Source organism: Coenobita brevimanus, chromosome 71, assembly GCF_032717465.1.
Source record: "Coenobita brevimanus isolate Jiangsu-jjx chromosome 71, ASM3271746v2, whole genome shotgun sequence".
Lineage (NCBI taxonomy): Eukaryota > Metazoa > Arthropoda > Malacostraca > Decapoda > Coenobitidae > Coenobita > Coenobita brevimanus.
In genome coordinates this window covers 43,763,615-43,776,944 of record NC_137024.1, presented here as the reverse complement: position 1 = coordinate 43,776,944, position 13,330 = coordinate 43,763,615, and positions in this window count along the sequence as shown.

The following is a 13,330-nucleotide window of genomic DNA, read 5'->3' as shown; positions in this document are numbered from 1 at the left end:
GTGACTGATTTTAGGGACAAACTATGAAAAATTCACTTTCACAGATGTTGAAAGGTTGAAAATGTATCTTCATGGTTATGTTCATTTATGACAACCCAGATAATGCCGAATTAATACTATAATGTTTAGGATCGACGAATGCTTCACAGTTAGGTCTCGTTAGACTTTTATGTAGAGTTGAGGAGATTCTGCAGCATACTTAAAAATTACCTATTTATATAACCTGTAAACCCTACAAGCTGCTGTGATTTATTAAAGGAAAAAAATAAAAACATTGATTTTTAGACTTGGCACTAAACAATTTTTATACGGTAATGTATAGGCTACCATATATATATATATATATATATATATAGAGAGAGACTGCATTTTGCGTAAGCTAATGTGGTGTTTTGTAATACTTGTGTTGATATATGAAGCCTAAAGCAGGGATATGCTTTTAACAGCGAGGGATGTGCATCTGAATCTCTTCAGTATAAACTGAGTAATTGGCATAGGTCTGTTACTTGCCAGTATTAGTGCATATTACTTTGCAGAGGTGTAAGTACGAGGAAGCAGAACGGCATGGGTCAGCGACGGGGAAGCGGTCGAACAGGGGCGAACTACTCTCTGGGGGGCCACCATACGAAGAAGCTCTCTTTTTCCCAGACATCCAGTGGTCGCCCTCATCGGTCAGGTCCGTTGCGACACTCCAGTCCACATAGCAATTCCTACCCTCCTCGTAGGGTGTCGTTGAGCAGCGACTCGAGTTGTGGCAGTAGCAGCAGCAGTAACAGAATGTGCCTACATAAACGGGAGAAACTCTCATCTTCCCCAACCCACGAAGTAGACAGAAACTCGTTGTGGAGTGATAGCAGCCACAGCAGCTGTAGCATGAACACAAACTGTCCGAGCAGTGGAAGTGAGAGTGGCGCCAGCAGCACTCATTGCAGCAAGAAGAGCGATCGGCCGACTGCTGCTCGTCCATCCAACCCTCTCCGTTACAAAACAGAACTGTGCAGGAGCTACGAGGAAGGTGGAGTATGCAGGTATGTTCCAACACAGTTGCTGTAATGGTCTGCCAACTAATTCTCTATAGTTGAACACTGTTCTTGGTTTTCTGAACAGGCCAATTTCAGAGCATTTTCTAAAGTTAATGTTTGAAATAGCAATAGCCTTGAAGTGGAACTTTATTTTGGTAGCAACTTAGCTTATAGGTATGAGAACAGATTAATTACTATACTCCATTTCAACAAGTTTGGCACAATCATTGATATCCTCAACTCCTATAATGTTCATGTAAATCACTTTTACTTGGTGCACCACTACTTATTACCTTGAGAACCAATATAAAAAGCAATGCAAAACGGTATATCCAGCACTGAGGACCCTTATCAATGCTACAGGTGTTGAGGACATCACTGATGGTGCCAGACTCGGTGACATGGAGTTTAGTGTATTGTTTGTGCTTAATTGGTGTTTAGAGATACAACAATAAATTGAAATAGTCACCGGTACTTAAAAACCACCGAAACAGTTTCCAGAATAGATTAATTTCAATCCTATGTAGTCGATGGATGTCTTAAACTTGTCAAAGTACAGGTAGACTGTCTTAAGCTTGAATAAAAAGCCCGTTACAAAGCTGAAGGGGTACAAAGTCGGCTCACAGCCGAACACTGGCATGGCCCTTATCTTAGGCGTTCTGTATGTAAAGTTACAAGAGCACATGTGACCTGGTTAGTTTACACAACGTGTGAGTGGTGTTGTGGTGGGGAGGTGGGGGGGTCTGCGTTGGCGTTTGTAAGGTGTTAGAACCTAAACCATGTAAAGAAGTAGGCTTACCTTTATAAAAGACTTTTGTAAAATAACCATAATCATAGGGTGCGGGAAAGGGATGGGATTGTTCATATATATATATATATATATATATATATATATATATATATATATATATATATATATATATATATATATATATATATATCTAGAAAAGCTTAACTTAAGCCAAGGCAAGTTCGAAATCATGGTAGTAGTACATCCAAAGGTGGCTTGACTAATGAGTCGATAAATTGCTCTGCATTAGAGGGAGGGTAGTCGTGAAAGTAAATTTCACCTTTACTGTAGGTAAGTTGTGTTAAATTTAATGTTAAAAGTTAAATTGTTATTGGGAGAGCAACCTCATATGTGGGGGAGAGGAGTATCCATTGAGTTGTACTGATCTGGGAAATAGTGTTAATGAACGGGGTGTTTACCTGTTATTTTCTTCGAATGGTTTGATATAATTGAATGTTAAGATTTTACCCTCGGCCTACTGTGCATGTATGGTTGCATAAGCTTGGTTTAATATGAACTATGATGCATTGGAGGGAGGGGTCGTGGGTTGAGTGATAGACTTGGAAACTTTAAAATCACAATGCTTTAACTTTTCCATAGGTCTTCTGTCGTTGTGAAACCTCACAACCAAAGCTGTAGGGGGAAGGAGGGTTGGGGAAGGGATGAAGAACTTTTTAAACTGATAGGCCTTGCCCTTGTCATGGGCGTGTTTTGTGAAAATGCACAAATGTAGTTTGGTTACTGGGAAACAACATCCAAACTATTGCATGGGGGGAAGGTAAAAAAAAAAATTGATTTAACGGTAGGGCTGCGTAGGTTATCGTGACGAAAGGGTTGCTTGGTTAGAGATGAACCTACCACAAACTTGAGATGCTTTGTGGGGAGGAAGGTGGGGGATCTAGAACATTATACTGATATTCCTTGCGTTTTGCGTAGGTGTAAAGTTGCAAGACAAAAGGTAATCTGGCTATATAATTATGGAGAAGGCATTCACAAACTATACGTGGTGGGGATTGAGGGAGGGGGGCAAAGTACCTTGAGAATCGGTAGGTTTCGTCTCGGCCATGTATGCCAGGTTGAACAAGCAAAGGTGCTCCAGTGACAGATAATGCCTCCACAAGCACAGCAAGACCAAATCCTGTCAGGGCTAATACCCTGCCTGGGTATACATTTGCATTTTGTCAACTGTCCTTTGTTAGAAATTTTCTCGTATTTAACCAGTCTCGCAGAAGGTTGACTGCCTTCAACTCTGTATTGGCCATGTGGAGAGGATGGAGGGTGAAAGACTGACGAAGAGAGTGTATGTGAGTGAGGTGGAGGGGGGAAGAGGGAGGGGGAGGCCGAGGATGAGATGGAGGGATGGGGTGGAGAGGTATATGAGAGAGGGGGGGGTGAGTTGGGAGCAGTGCAGTGAAATGGCGGGGGACAGGGCGACTTGGAGGCGATTTGTTTGTGGCCACCCCAAACGGGATTGAGGCGTCTGGCAATAGATAGATAGATAGATTATTTTCTAATTTTGTAAAGTTCTCGGAACTGTTGGTCTTACCAGAACTTGGGTCTTGAAGGAGTTTCAGGTGATTGCGGGATGGCAGATTAGGCATTATCTTTTTAACGCACAAGCCAGTGAATGTTGTATATTTGGGTGCTGTCGTTATCCTTGTTTCATTTTTCTGAATAACTTGAAAATAGTGTATTGTATAGTTTGTATGGGTAAAGGCGATGAATGACTACAATGAGTTATGTGCTACAGTTAAAACAGTTCTAAAAGTTGGGCATTTTGAATAATAACCACTAATTGGGTCGTGGGTCAAGACAGAACCCTTAACTGCTTACCGGTATATTCTCAACTGGAACCTTTCACTGCCATCCATAAGGACAAGTCCCACTGGCTATCTCCGTGCATTTTCTTAGATTCCAGGTCGTAGTCAGTCTGGGGGATTCAAATGAACATTTGAGGTTGCGCTAGACCCCCGGGTCCTGATGTCTGCCACAGGTTTATGATTTCCAGACTGCTGTAATGGTTTCTGGAACTAGTTCGCTTTATTCACTGATTTCTTCTCAGGCTGCTGTTGTAGATTCAAACTGTTTAAAGTTAACAGTAATCTTATTCCTCAGGATTGCCCTGCCACAAATTCTCCTTCTTATCAGTGACTGAGCTATACATCTAGCCCTGTTTACTCGCATTATTACACCACCTTTTCTCCTGCTTCTGACAGTATTGTCGCAAATCTTAAAACAGTTGGGCGACTAACCTATGGTACTGACCTGTCTTTCGCTTCTGAAACAGACTTTTTACTGCTTCAGAAATAATTTACTGTCTCACACTTCCACTCGTTAACATGTGTGCTGTATTCCCTTTACCTTCAAGAAAACACAACCGTTAGTCTAAATATCCTTTCTCTCTCGTTTTCTCTTGGTCACATGGAATCTCTCTCTCTCTCTCTCTCTCTCTCTCTCTCTCTCTCTCTCTCTCTCTCTCTCTCTCTCTCTCTCTCTCTCTCTCTCCATTTTCTCATTCTGTATAAATATTATGTATTTTATTGATGTAGATTACCGTATATATATAATGTATATTACGGAGTGAGTATGATACAGTATATACAGAGTACTCTTAGAGAGGTGGCCTGCAGTCCTACCGGACCCAGGTTCAAATCTCTGCTGGGACAGCGAACAGTTTAAGGATATGATATTCTTAAAAGCAGACTTTGCTGATCTACCAGAACACCTGCCATGTCGTAAAAATACCCTCGCGAATACCAGTACACCAGTCCTGTATGAGACAGCCCTAGCATGTATTCAATATGGATGATGGACATTAGCGCCGAAGTGGTGACATGTAGAGGTGTATGGTGTGTAGGAGGACGGCTGGGCTTTGAGAGCAGGCTGTGAAGCCAATGCCCAGAGTCGGACACACACACACACACACACATTATATATATATATATATATATATATATATATATATATATATATATATATATATATATATATATATATAATGGAGCCTCTGTGGTAGTGTGCGCATTACACGCTGGTGAACGTGGGTTCGCCTTCCGCCAGAGTTGTAAAATCTTTGGGAAGCGTTTACAGAGCCACTGACTGCTTTGGCGGACATAAGGGGTACTGTGGTTGAACCAATGTCGCATACTAGTATGCTTGCACGTAGTCGGCTTAAGGCGGGCCGATTACACTTGGTTCACAGACTACACACACATCCAAAGCCACAACACTACAGTACAATCACACCCACAAGCACTTCTCACCCTACATAGTCTCTACTAGACAGCCTAAGCCACTGGGTAGAGATACATAGGCTGTATCGTCCCTGCTTCGGTAGGGTTAGGTTGGTCCTGCAGTGGACCTAAACGGCTGATAGATATATATATATATATATATATATATATATATATATATATATATATATATATATATATATAATTATGCGAGGTTTGACCCTAATTGATGGATGGACGTCTAGACGAAAGACAACTGTCATCTCTTGAAATATTTTTGGTGATGGTACGTTACTAACAGCACTCTTCGGTACGACTGGATGTAACACCGAATGTTAGTGATGAAATGACTGCTATTACAGGGGACCTAAATTGACCCCTGGCCTGAATTGACCCACTGAAGTTTGAAAGTAGTTCTAGTAGAATGGCATATGGATTTACGCTGACCTGCAAGGATCTGGATGGACTTGAAGTCCTGAGAGAGAGTTTATTTTGCTAGCCAAATTTCTGACAGTCCCCTACCAAATGCAGTTTCTACCTATGCAAAGTCTCTCTTTATCAGATTAAAAAAAGTCTATTAGCAATAGGATATATTTTCATCTTTTTACATGTTGGTTTTGTTTTTTGTTGCTTGTGATTTTATGTCTGATTGGCATGACCATACGCTTCAGTTCTTTGTGTATTTCACACTTTCCTGTTGCCCTCCATTAAAATATAAGAAATCTACTTGCTTTGGAAACTGTAATAACTGGCACTATTCTCATCCGTTCTTCATTTAGATATTTTCATACATCCCCTGTCTTTTAATTTTGGTATAAGGATTTCTGATACCACACCTCCAGTTTTCCTTTTGCGACCTGGAATACTGAGTATTTTCCTCCTTATCTTCAGGGATGCCAGTTGAAAAACGGGAAAACAGTGCTACTGCATGTCAACTAGTCCTAATTCGAGATGAGTAAAGGCTAACTTTACATATCGGACATATGTATTCAAAGTTTATCTTTTTCCCTGATAAAGCATTTCTTGATTGATGTAACTGTAAGTTGTTTATCCACAAATGATAAATCAGGGCAGTTACGATCAGTGAATGCTATTAGCAACTGACATGTTTGTGATCTGTACAGTATTCTCACGCACGTGAATACTTAACGTTGCTAGAAAATGGTAAAAGTTTGAATGTACAATACATCACTCTACGTTTGATATTGAATATAAGGTTGAACATTCTCATGATAAGCGCAGTGCTACAAGTGGCTGTTCTAAAAGCTAGGTTCGTTACAGTAATCTAGGATAAGTTAGTAAATGGATAACTGGCCAGATAAGTTGGTGCAGGCATATTTTATTTGGAATTTATTGTTGGCAGGTTTGGTAGCACATGCACATTTGCACATGGTCTTCGCGAACTACGTGCAGTCCCTCGTCATCCTCGCTACAAGACTGACCCATGCCGCACGTATCATACCCTTGGCTACTGTCAGTACGGAGCGCGCTGCCACTTCGTCCATGACCCAGAGGAGGCAGCTGGTGTGTCTCCCATGAGAGGCCACAAACTCCACCTGCGTCAGGATAGACTGAGTGCAACAATAATGGCCATGGCGGAGCAGGCAGGAGTCTCCTCAGAACCAGCCACCAGCAGAGTCTTCTTAGACAATCTGCTAAACCTACATGCTGTTCGGACACTGAAGGACCAAGAGCAGAAGGCTGGGGAGTTGCTGACAGACGCTGCTCTGGTGGAATCCAACTTGGACTTAGGCATTAACATAAATTCAGATTCTTCTTGCACATTCTTGGAATCTATATCTGGCATTAACCTTTCTGATTCTTTTACTAGCACTAGCATTTTTGATACTTCTTTGGATTACATAAAAGATTCTGCTTTTGATCAGGACACAACAGACGTTAAATTTGATAAAAGCTTTGACACTGGTATATTTTCAACCAGTATGTCTGTTTCCCCACCAGGTGATGCTTGGTGGGGGACCTGGAATGGCATGCTAACTCCTCCTCTTTCTCCTAACAGTGATTCTGGTGCTGTGCAGAAACCAGGTGATGTACAGAAACCCCCTGAAGATGCTCAAAACAGTTCTGTTTCTCATACTGTACTCAATGTTCAGAACTCCCTTGAAGTTAGAAAACCATCAATTGCTGCTAAAGAGCACTTTGGTGTATCATTAAAATCTAGTGAAAGTACTCCAAATCATAGCGCAGGTCAGACACCCTTCGATGCGCTTCGAAAGCTTTTTGAAGCTCCTCAGAAACCGTTCCCCTCCATGTATGATATGAGAGAAGTGGTAAATTCCATGGCAGCTCCCGTTATAGCAAACCCGATGGATATGTCTCGTAGTCTCATGTTACCAAACATAATGGATCTCTGTCACACTTCTTGATGAAGTTTAAGAATTGTATAATTTCTTAGGAGTTTAATATTTGAATTTTATAATTGGATAGTGGCAAGTTTGTATTGTAAGCCACTTTTAGCAAAGACAATATATCATGGATATTCCTGTAGTATTTCTAGTATTTAATGCTGACAAAGGTATGATTTTAGTTGAAACTTTTTATGGAATAGAAAATATTTTTTAGTTTTCCCAGTGCAATAATTTTATATTGTAATGGTAGCCCTAATTTATTAAACGGCAATTTAAAATTTTCATATTTATTGTAACTTTAATTTCATTAATAACGACGAACTCCTTAGGAGTGAAATGTAATAATAAACTTTGAGTTCTTAGAAAGTTTTGCTTCTTCGAACCACTGGCCACTGTCTTGTATGATTTCATTTAGAACAGTTGGTTTAGCTGCCTTTAGGATAATGGAATTAGTTTTAACGTGGTAACTAATACTGGAAAATTTCAAATTGGAGGGAAGGAAAGACACGGTAATAGTTTTGTGGAAGCAGGGATGTCCCCCCCGCCTTTTGTCTTGTACCTGACTGATTATACCAAAGTTTAAGAAAATAAAGAAAAAAATGGCCAGACTGATTATTTCGTAAACCACGTTAAGCATTAACAGCATTGTATTACATGATACTTAGGCAGGCCGGAAAGTTCAGTTGCTTTAAATATTAAAAGGTATGAAAGTTGGAGTCACAGATAACTCTGTGGTTGGAGTATGCCCTATTCTCATAAACTGCAGTACAGCCATGGGCAAAAGTTATTATTTTCACTGAGTTTGTGGTAATGGAAATTTTGTATGGTGAAGAAAGATGTTCTCGGCGTTCAGAGAAGAATGAGATGGAAGGCTGGACACAATGCTGGCAGGGGATTTTCGGCTAACTTGTGCTGGGGCTGTACTGTATTTGAATCGGTCACGAGTGTTTAGTGATGTTAAACAGGTTTGTCTTGTGTATACACAGATTTTTTTTTTTTTTCTTTTTTTAGCGTGTGCTGCACAGAATCACGGATGGTCACAGAATGAAGGTGGTTTGCTATACATTTCTCATGATGCATGTGTTAATATGTACAGTCTCCAGCAAAAATCGAGCGACCGGCTTCACGACCAGGATGGCATATGTGGCACCGCCGCACCCCGAGTTTCAGCCCCTCCTCCCTCCCCACATCCAAGAACCTACTTGTATTGACACAACCACTCTTCAGTCATCAATTTGTCTTAAGAAATAATGGTCTGGTTATGATAATGAATGAAAACACATTGCACAGTATTTTACTCCATAGTAATTTATACACCACGATCTAAATGCAGGGTAATATAAAACAGTAACAGTCATATGACAGTGAGGTCTGTAATCATACAATTTATCATTTTGACTGCTGTATCCAGTCAGTGCGTAATATTAAACAGTCGGAAGCTATATGTTTGTAGTGGTCAGTGGTGTGCTTCTTCACTTGACGTAATCAGTTACTTTACAAACTCTAGTATAGGTCATTACCATTAGTTAAAACTAATACCCCATGTGTGATAATAGCAAAGTGTTGATAAGTTAAACATAGGATCAGTATTATCTTGGTTATTGATGTCTTAATACATGATATCGGATAACGTTGGGCAACAGGGACTGGATGACAGCTAGTCTGGTGGTTAAACAAACTAAGCTGATCAAGCCAAGGCCATGACGTGGTTGCTGGCATTACCAAAGGTCAGTCAATATTTAGACGCCATTCATTGCTGCTGACATATACTAAGTATCAAGGTCAATTTCATACACTGGACAGCCAGCAGTAGAGAGAACCGCGTGTGTGACCCCGCGCAGACCATACAACCAGGGCCAGATTACCAGTGTTAGGCAAAATGGGCAACTGCCTACCAGGCCACGGCCTGTCACAGGCCATCCAGACTTCCAGAGCGGAATAAATACACGCTATGGGCGTCCAAATGAGGCCGTCAAAAAAGGCCATTATAGGTCATGCCAACATTTCAATGGAAATAACTGAAAAAAAGAGATCTATATGTTGCAGACCAACTGTCTGCATTGCATGGTTAATCCGGCGCTGCATACAACCAACCCCCTCCACCCCTTGCCTCAGCCGCTTATCGTCACTCACTCCAGCAAGAGACACGCCACCACCTGATAACAATATCAGGAATATAACCTTGCCTTATATAGTTATAACTGCAATAGGGTGTAATTTGCGATTCACTCGATTATAACGACGTATTTCGAAAAAGGTAACCAATAACGAAATTGGTCGAATGGATTATCTGCATAGAAACCAAACAAACTTGTCTCGATTGCAGCTTGCGCTAATCAACATTATCGTGCCATGCAACAGATAATTCAGTTTATTCGTTTTCAGAGAACGTTTTCAACAAAGGTTTGACGGGTTACAGTTCACACTGGTCAGTGTTACTTATAGCAACGTAATGGACGTAGCGGTCAGGATAACTTTATGATTATTTGCTCTTCAACTTGTGTCCCATATCTGTTACTACTTTCCTCTATCTCTGTGTGGCCATGGTTTTTCCCATAAACTATCATAAGCCGAAACGTCAGCTGCCTCAGAGAGGGAAGGACGTTAAAATGGACAAACGGTTTTGGTTACGCAAATATTTAATAAGGAAGAGTGACTACCGGAATAATTAAGAACATTTTAAAACTATATGAAATAATGGGGTCAGACATTGGATTTATATGATACTGGAATGTTGTGGGTAACTGGGGGAGTGATAAGGTAACCCTGTCAACATCAAGTAGGACCACCCACCACCTTTGCCATCGCCCTGTTCCAGTTACCCTACAATAACATGTGGTATACTGACAATAGTGAATGTTTTACTAGAGATCTGGTGTTTTAGCCTGACTCACCCTGCAGAGTTAAAGGCTACGTTCAAACTAATGTATTATATCACTACTATATGGCGCAGTGGACAATTTTGTAATGCACACTTCATGATGATAATAAAGACGTGTTTATGAGCATTGGTGGACACACACACACACACACACACACACACACACACACACACAATCCACCCCGGTGTCGTATGCACGGAGTGACATGCTGGAAGTCACCGTTCCGCTCAGTGCGCATGCGCCGAGTGGCCGTTTGGCTTTTTTTGAAAGTATCTGCATGTTATCCCAAATTTTATGCCATTTATCAACAACATTGTATGAAATACATGTGCCAGGAAGATAGTTGGATGTCTTATCGACCTGTAGGTAACTATAGGTCGATATATGGATATATATAAATAAAGATATATATGTATGTTACAGGCAGATTGTGAAATTAGTCATTTCGTGAATTAAGATTAGTTTAATTTAGGTTCATTTAGGTTAGGTTGATTTAGGATAAGGTTAGGTTAGGTTTGGTTAATTTAGGCTTAACAGAGAAGGGAACGGTAACTTCCAGCATAAAGTCACTCCGTGCATATGACACCGAGAAGAGCCGTCGACCCCGGGTCCATCTCCCTCTCCCCATGCCCCCACCACAACGTGTGACGGCCAGCTACTGAGCTACCCCTACACACCACCGACCACTACGAACATCTACTTATAGCCTCCGACTGTTTAATGTTACACACTGACTGGATACAACCGTCAAAATAATAAATTATATGATTACAGACCTCACTGTCATACGAATTACTATTTTACATTGCATTACCCTGCGTTCAGATCGTGGTGTATAAGTAACTACCGGTATACTATGGAGTAAAATACTGTGTAATGTATTTCTATTCGTTATCATAACAAAACCATTATTTCCCAAGACAAATGGATGATGGAAGAGTGGTTGATCAAGACAATGCAAGTAGGCCCGGGGATGTGGGGAGGGTGGAGGGTAGAAGAATGAGTGGGAAGGAGGGAGGGGGGGGGTGAAACTGAGGGTGCGACGGTGCCACATATACCAACCTGCTCTTTTAGCCGGTCGCTCGACTTTTCCTGGAGACTGTACAGTTGATTTTTGTATTGGTTGGCATTATTTTGGTCTTGATCATGGTAGTCCTCACATCTTTAAGGAGGGAAATGTGAATAATTTGCTAGTTACTTGAGATCCAATAAATGACCCACTTTTTATAGAATTAGCTAACTCATTAATCTGCAACATGATTTGGACATGAAATTGGTGTTTATAGCAGATGAGTGAAGATGAAATGATCTTGGCTCTTGGCAGTGAAAAAGCGCAACCATTTTTCTTTCACCCTTGTGAAAAGTGACGAAGATTTGCGGGGTGGTTTGTGGCAGTTGTCTGGTACATGTTGGATAAAGGATGCATTGCTGAACCTTCGATATTCTTCATATTGATATGGGTGTCTGTTGAATGTCTGAATTTTTCACTAGTTTTCCGGGTCTGTTGGACTATTACTTAAGAGTTGGTAAGGGTGTGGCAACTTCAGCATAATACATTTTAGGTATGATTGCACAGGTTACTGAAGTCGTTCCATTAGCCCTGCCTTTTGTTGGAACATCCTCATTCACATGCTGCCAGACTGTATAGCTTGGCCACCGCATGTTAAGTTTTATTATGGCATATTGGTGGGCTTAAGGTGAGACTGAAACTAGTACACAAGTGTGTCCGAGTAACTGTACAGGTACTGTGTTGTAACTGCATTATCATAGGTGCTTATATATGTACAGTATATGTGCAGTATACTCTTATATCTATGTATGTATGTGCGGTATATAATGAATGTATGCATGTATATGTATGGAGACTTACGCATGGAAGGAACCAAATGCCAGAAGGCCGGAAGATTGATTCTTCCCCCTCGCCCCCCTCCCCCCAAAAAAACGTTAATTTTGAGATGCCTTGTTCATTGCGTTTAAGACTGGAGGTCATAGGCAGTAAGAAGTCCAAACAGAAGAAAACAGTTCCATAGTTGACCTTATGCATACTTGAAGGACAGGGAGTAACGGTTAACTCCTGCATTAAAGTTGGACACAAAAGGGATGAGGGTTTGCTGCAAGATGGGTGCTACCTGCCCGCCGTAGTGGTGTAGGGATACAAGCAGGCAGTTAAGAGAAACAGTGACCATTGAAGTAGCGAAAAAAAAATGAGGTAAAGGCAAGCGCAGCAGTGTGGCGAGTAGACAGGTTGAAGGGAGTCTACAAGAGGAGAATTAATCAGACGAAAAGCTTTTGACCCCACCTTGCTGGGAAGAACTGTATGTGGGGAGCTTCCCCAGACATGCGAGTTTTACTCTGCACATCGTTTCGTTTTTAAAGGCTTCAACATGTTGCATGCATCGGCCTTGGTCATCTAATGGCAGCCCTCCATGCTGCTCTATTGCTGTCTGTCACGTGCACTTGAACGAGACGTATCGTCGGAGGGCCCATATGCAGAATAGGGCAGCTGATAGAGAAGATATGGAAATATCCGTGCTTATAATTATGATATGACTACGGAAATATTTTCTAAATTTCTCTTCCTCCATTTCCAGCTCTTGAACAAAATGATGATATTCACCACATTCTAGTCTTTTCATATGTGTTTCATATACCCACTTCTTTTTTCTCTTATTGCTCATGGCTACAGTTAACATTAATAACTCCTCCCCCTCCTCTTCCACCTCAGGGGACCACAGAGTACCATCTCCCATTGCTGCAGCCAAGAAACTGAATGTGTTTTGGTGTGAACACTCGCATAGCAAACATAGCGAGAGTGCGCCCGCAGCATACAGTACTGTGGCTCGTGTAGCATCGCAGCCGGTGTGAAACGGCCTTAATGGGCGCTGTGGGTAAACCAGTGTCACATACTATAAAGTATGTTTGCACCCAGTCGGCTTGCGCGGGCCAATTACACTTGGTTCGCAGACCACACACACATCCAAAGCCACTCCAACACTACAATCACGCTTATAAGCACTTCTCACCCTACATACAG